General features: G+C 44.5%; 1 pseudogene; it reads right to left on the bottom strand.

Moving 5' to 3' along the window:
* LOC116363554 (neuronal acetylcholine receptor subunit beta-2-like) overlaps positions 1-5,306 on the bottom strand; it is a 22,662-nt pseudogene extending 17,356 nt beyond the window's left edge.
* Between the last annotated feature and the right edge of the window lie 2,033 nt (positions 5,307-7,339).

Here is a 7,339-nt window from a genome sequence, read left to right on the forward strand (position 1 = left end):
TCTCATAACCCTCCATAACACTGTCATAACCCTCCATAACACAGTCATAAGTGTTTTTTGTTTCAGCCCAGCACTAACACACCTGATTCAACGACTCAATCGAACCATCAAGCCCTGGAATAGTGGAATCGGGGGTATTAGTGCTGGGATGGAACAAATATGTGCAATCCAAAGGGAACTCCTGGACTGGAGCTGAGGAACGCTGGCCTTCATTAATGTTAACGGTAAGGGAAATAAAAGCAGACTGAGGCGCCCGTGAGAAAGAACTGTCACCCCCCCTCCCTGTTGGGATGGGACTGTTGGCAGAGTGACACAACTCTCTTGTTACCGCCTGATGAGAACTGCATCCTGGGTAGATCACTAATGCTCAGCTGTCATTGGTCTGCACAGTGTGTTTGTGTGTGCACCTGTATTTGTATGTGTATGTTTCTGTGTGTGTGTGTGTGTTCCTGTGTGTTCCTGTGTCTGTCTGCGTGTGTGTGTTTCTGTGTGTTTCTGTGTGTGTGTGTGTGTGTGTGTGTGTGTGTGTGTGTGTGTGTGTGTGTGTGTGTGTGTGTGTGTGTGTGTGTGCTCAACAGACTGCAGGAGACTGGCCTTTTCCTCTGTGGGTTCATGTACCTTGGCTTCTGTACCTGGATCACTGGATTACACCTCCACCCCAAGCTGTGAGGTCCTAGTGTACATCTAGCTAGCAGGACAGACTGAGGCTGGGGCCGTGGTAGACATCATCACGACTCTACAGAGAATCAATCTGTCTCTCTGTCTCCCTGGAAACTCAATTGAACTTGAACGTATACCTTCACGGTTCAATACAAACTGACATTATTAAGTGAATACGGTATGTGTTGGAGTAAGCAGAGAGGAAGGGGCGAAGTGAGAGAGAGTTACTCCACCCAAGATCTGGGTGAGATAAGCCCTTTTTGTATGGAGGACTATGAGGGACTGTCGATTTACACGAGGCTTATTTGATTTAATAGAAATGTCTGAATGTTTAGGCTGTTACAAATGTACTGATATATGTGAATGCACGTGTATTCCAGCAAAATGTAGAAAAACGGCTTAGTTGTGCCTGTTGTTCACACGCGTATCTGATCTCTCATTGGCTAAAATGGTGCCACCTAATCTCACCTGCCTTCAATCACGGAGGACAAGTATTTCCATTGTTAGAGCTGTCACTCGGCTATCTTGTCAACATAAAATATAATCTTTGGAGTAAAGCAGCCGGTCGCAAATTGCTCTTTGACCCTTAAGCTTGGCCATAACCCCTCGATGGGTGTTGGCAAGTCTGTAGGGTCTGGGTAGCTATCAGATAGATGTTAGCATGTCTGTAGGGTCTGGGTATTTATCAGATAGATGTTAGCATGTCTGGAAGTTCTGGGTATTTATCAGATAGATGTTAGCATGTCTGGAAGTTCTGGGTATTTATCAGATAGATGTTAGCATGTCTGGAAGTTCTGGGTATTTATCAGATAGATGTTAGCATGTCTGGAGGTTCTAGGTAGCTATCAGATAGATGTTAGCATGTCTGTAGGGTCTGGGTAGCTATCAGATAGGTGTTAGCATGTCTGTAGGGTCTGGGTAGCTATCAGATAGATGTTAGCATGTCTGTAGGGTCTGGGTAGCTATCAGATAGGTGTTAGCATGTCTGTAGGGTCTGGGTAGCTATCAGATAGATGTTAGCATGTCTGTAGGGTCTGGGTAGCTATCAGATAGGTGTTAGCATGTCTGTAGGGTCAGGGTAGCTATCAGATAGATGTTAGCATGTCTGTAGGGTCTGGGTAGTTATCAGATAGATGTTAGCATGTCTGTAGGGTCTGGGTAGCTATCAGATAGGTGTTAGCATGTCTGTAGGGTCTGGGTAGCTATCAGATAGATGTTAGCATGTCTTTAGGTTCTGGGTATTTAACAGATAGATGTTAGCATGTCTGTAGGTTCTGGGTATTTATCAGATAGATGTTAGCATGTCTGTAGGTTCTGGGTATTTAACAGATAGATGTTAGCATGTCTGTAGGTTCTGGGTATTTATCAGATAGATGTTAGCATGTCTGTAGGTTCTGGGTATTTAACAGATAGATGTTAGCATGTCTGTAGGTTCTGGGTATTTATCAGATAGATGTTAGCATGTCTGTAGGTTCTGGGTATTTAACAGATAGATGTTAGCATGTCTGTAGGTTCTGGGTAGTTATCAGATAGATGTTAGGCCTAGCATCCCTTCAGGTATCTGCAGTCTGGCCTAGCATCCCTTCAGGTATCTGCAGTCTGGCTGAGCATCCCTTCAGGTATCTGCAGTCTGGCTGAACATCCCTTCAGGTATCTGCAGTCTGGCTGAGCATCCCTTCAGGTATCTGCAGTCTGGCTGAGCATCCCTTCAGGTATCTGCAGTCTGGCTGAGCATCCATTCAGGTATCTGCAGTCTGGCTGAGCATCCCTTCAGGTATCTGCAGTCTGGCTGAGCATCCCTTCAGGTATCTGCAGTCTGGCTGAGCATCCCTTCAGGTATCTGCAGTCTGGCTGAGCATCCCTTCAGGTATCTGCAGTCTGGCTGAACATCCCTTCAGGTATCTGCAGTCTGGCTGAACATCCCTTCAGGTATCTGCAGTCTGGCTGAGCATCCCTTCAGGTATCTGCAGTCTGGCTGAGCATCCCTTCAGGTATCTGCAGTCTGGCTGAGCATCCCTTCAGGTATCTGCAGTCTGGCTGAGCATCCCTTCAGGTATCTGCAGTCTGGCTGAGCATCCCTTCAGGTATCTGCAGTCTGGCTGAACACTCTGCCTGTTCTGTCATAATGGGACTATCTACTCCTGCAGTGTTTCTATAAAGGCCTAGTGAAGTCAAACATGTGATTATGTTGTGTTTTATATACACTGAGGGTACAACACATTATTAACATCTGCTCTTTCCATGACAGGTTGACCAAGTGAATCCAGGTGAAAACTGTGATCCCTTATTGATGACACTTCAATCAGTGTAGATGAAGGGGAGGAGACGGGTTAAAGAAGGATTTTTAGGCCTTCAGACATGAGACATGGATTGTGTGTGTGTACTATTCAGAGGGTGAATGGGCAAGACAAAATATTTAAGTGCCTTTTGAACAGGGTATGGTTGTAGATGCCAGGCTCACTGGTTTGTGTCAAGAACTGCAATGCTGCTGGGTTTTTCACACTCAACAGTTTCCAGTGTGTATCAAGAATGGTCCACCACCCAAAGGACATCTAGCCAACTTGACACAACTGTGGGAAGCATCGGAGTCACCATGGGCCAACATCCCTGTGGAACGCGAGGAACGCTTTCGACACCTTGTAGAGTCCATGCCCCAACATATTGGCCTGTTTTGTGGGGTGGAGTTTTGGCCTGCCTGGTAACATCACCCCCCCCCTCCATGTTTGGTTTTGCCCTAGTACTAACACACCGAATTCAAATCATCAAAGGCTTGATGATGAGTTGATGTGCTTTATCAGGTGTGTTAGTGTCATGGCAAAACCCCTCTGGCTCCCCAGGACCAGGACTGAGAAATACTATTAGTGTACCAGTTGTGTGTAGGTACATTACAGTACATTAGACTTCTCCTGCCATAGTTGTATTGACTCAGTGTCATTAATGTTCTGTACTAAATCGTTATAGCTTGTTAACAAAGCCTCAATGGACAGACGTTGAACACTAAAGTCAATCCAAGGGCCCAACGTTGACTGAACAGCATTAGGCATGAAGGTTTTCCTTTACAAATGTCTAGCGAGATTGAACAGAATACTACTCTATTCAATATAGACAGACATGAGAGAGTTGAATCCGTGTGCGCTGTCCATGGTGCTGACAGTTTGCTGAGATTAGTCAACAAGGAGAGAGGGAGAAGAGAGGAGAGGTAATGCCGTCTGTAATCGTGGCGAACTTTCAGAACAACGGACAACGGCAACTCCCCTGCAAGTTTTCAAGACCTAAAGATCGAGGACAGGGCGAAACAACACACTTACATAAGCGGTTATACGAAAATATCAATCGACTTTGGCAGCTGTCTTCGTTGCTATATATATATATATATACGTTATAATGTATATAATATGGTTCCTTACTGGAGTAATAGCCTATCCAAATACATTTCGAAAAGCGTTTTATTTCAGTCTGTAGTTTATAGCCTAGATGTATTTCACAAACGACTTCATGACATTGCCTAATTTAAAAACAATGTTGGCAACCCGAGCGGCGTTCATTTTGAGTTAGTCTTCTGCGTGCAAAACATGACATTTACAAACACAAACGGTTTACCATTAAGGCTACTTACTTGAGAGAGATAAGAGAAGAAGAGAGAGCGATAAAGTCACCGTCACCGCCATATCTCCTCCGTGCCCTTCTTCCCTTCCCCGGAATCCGACGCTCAAAACTTGGATGGGGGTGTGCCGGAGTGGGGTTATTATCTCCGGGAGAGAGTGTCAAAAGTTGACGGCAAAGCGCAGCTGTAGATCCAGGACTGTCAACGCGTTCATACACCATCGAAGTCGTCAGAAATTAACCGCGTCGTGGTCTTTGTAGAGTACGAACCGATCCGTTTAGATGTCTGCGTCTCCGGTAATTCTCACAAACACGTGCACTCAGTCCTGATCTGATCTTTGCCCCTCCACTTTCGAGTGGTGTGTCACAATAACAAATTGAAATCGAATGCGTACAGATTAATGTGCTAACATGTCGATGGACGTAATGGATCACATTGAAATTCCCTGTAACTCTGTTATTGAAACAAAATCACGTCGTATCCTCGTCGTCCGTCGGAGTGGCCCGCGCCTTTCCTCAGACTTGCGGTTTCAGCCAAACGCCACAAACTCGCCGCGTTGACATTTGAGCTAAATTCGATCCGTGTCCCTATTCTACCATGCTACGCATGTCTACAGAACCGAGAAATATGTTTTTGCAACTGTTTAGGCTACATTTCACTCAGTATTCCCTACGCCACGTTTATAAGCATAAATGACGAACCTCTCTTTTTCAGTTGGAACTGTTTTTTTTACACACCAAATGTATCATAAATGATAGGCATATAAATATATCCCGTATGTCTAAGAGAATTATTGTCGTTAAAACTCGGGCTGGCTCCGTGGACGATTCGGGGTTAGAACGCTCTGAGCTTCGAACTGAAATGGAACGCGTCACGTGACCCGGTGGAAGCCTGAGAGAGGACGGATGCCTGCGCTACTCTGTTACAAAACTCAACTCAACAGAGAACCATATTTCCAAATTGCGCCTGGAATTATTCCCCAATATTCGACTTGCATTGACAGCTAGACTGACCCCTCACACGCAGGGGATAGCCTGCCAGATGTAGGCTAATACATGGATAAATTAAAATATATCTTAAATAAATAAACCTAGTCTACCTTATTTTTCATATTTTCAGCAGAATTGTTTAACAATTGCTGCAGGACTGTATCGACGTAAACTGTGAGGATTGTATAGTTAACAATTGCGTTGTTTGAAGAAAGTGTTTTGGACCACTAACTGCACGTGGGCTGCCCGCTAGCTCCCCAGTGTGCCTGGAGAGCGCGTGATGGTGTATTTTATCAGTGCCTCGAGGCAGTTGGAGGCTCCTGCTGCTCTCCGTGTGATGCCGAACTTATTCTCCTGGATGAAATGGGTCTGACAGTCACGACTTCATGATAAGAGGAAGTTAAAGTACTGAAACACACACGTCACAAAAACCCGTTCTCTCTCTCACTCACTCACACACACACACTCACACACACACACACACACACACACACACACACACACACACACACACACACACACCTGCTACCCCCACTTCCCAGTAGACTTTGGAAAGCCTTCGCAGTAAGAGGGCACTTAGGCTGTATTATCTGCTTTCACTGCTCATCGTCATTCCATTTAAATGTGGGGGTAAAGACTAGGCTACTACACTGGGTCCTGGGCTGTGTCCCAAATCATTCCATATTCCCCATATAGTCCTATATATATTCCCTATATAGTTCAGACCCTCTTCCCTATTTAGTTAACTTCTTTTTAACCAGGGCCCTGGTCAAAAGTAGTAGGGAATGGGGAATCATTTGGGATGCAGCCCTGGACCTAGTGTAGTAGCCTAGCCTATCAAGACTGGATACACATTGATTTTCCAGGTTTGTCTTTACCCCACATTTACGTTGAATGATGATGTGCAACAAAAGTGGTGTGTGTGTGTGGGGGGGGGGGGGTATTTTTACGGGTCCGGGTGGTGATGTCGGTGATAAGGACAGGAGCTGCCGGACGGTCAGAGCAGGAGTCCACAGCGACAGTGGCACCTGGCACACGCACCAAAGACAGAGGAAGAGGGAAGGGGAGAGGAAGACACAGAGGAGACTATTTGACTTTTTAACATTCAGCGTGTCCTTCATGAATAAAGCATGGATGGACTCCAACTATAGAGTCTTAAAAGCCTGGATTTTCCTGCCTCTGACATGACAGGTTCTTTTCTAAGACACTCTGCAGTTGCTTAATACATTTTTTATAGCCATTGATTCTTTAAAGAATACAGTGTATAGATGCCCTGTGAGCTTAGTTCAACCATCTTAACCCATCAGAACCCAAAATAGAAGCTTGTTTCACTCCAACGTTTGTAAACAAAGTCCATGTAAACAAGCACTATAAAGACTCAAAACATGATTCATTAGATTTCATGGATGGTCAGTCCTTGATTCCATAATCCCGTCTATACATTTGAGAGTGTTAAAGATGCTCTATGCAGAAATCCGTCTGCCATTTCCTGGTTGCTGAAATTCTGATAGTTTGCCTTATCTCAGTGTATGTGACAAAACAATCTAGTATAGCGTAGAGAATCAATGTACCATCTAAACCACTGGGAAATATATTTTCCATAACCAAAAATGTTGTATTTTCAGCGGTTTGTACAAAACTGAAAGTAAAAGACGCAAAAACAAAACTTAAAAAGTGGGAAGCAAAGAAATAGAGCACATAGAACAGATCTACAGCTTCTTAGACTTGCTTTCAATGAAAATTACAGATCTATAACTCACATTTCTATGTGCATTTTGTTGGGTCGTCCAAAAAGTGACTTATTGCAGCTTTAACATTTCTCTTTCAAATCCCAGATTTCACAGAGAACAGACATTTCTTCTCAGCCACTTTCCTTTGATAGTGTCACTGGAAGGACAATACTCAAATGGAACCCTTTTTAAGTGCACTACTTTTCTATGGGCTCTGGTCAAAAGGAGTGCACTTAATAGGGAATAGGATGCCATTTGGGACTCAAGCGACGTCAGCATGTCGATGCACATATGGGGTTCATAGGCTTCAGACGATACGATTTCATTTGAAGGATCAATTAAATCAAACCCCTCGA

This window comes from Oncorhynchus kisutch, unplaced genomic scaffold (genome assembly GCF_002021735.2).
Source record: "Oncorhynchus kisutch isolate 150728-3 unplaced genomic scaffold, Okis_V2 scaffold942, whole genome shotgun sequence".
NCBI lineage: Eukaryota > Metazoa > Chordata > Actinopteri > Salmoniformes > Salmonidae > Oncorhynchus > Oncorhynchus kisutch.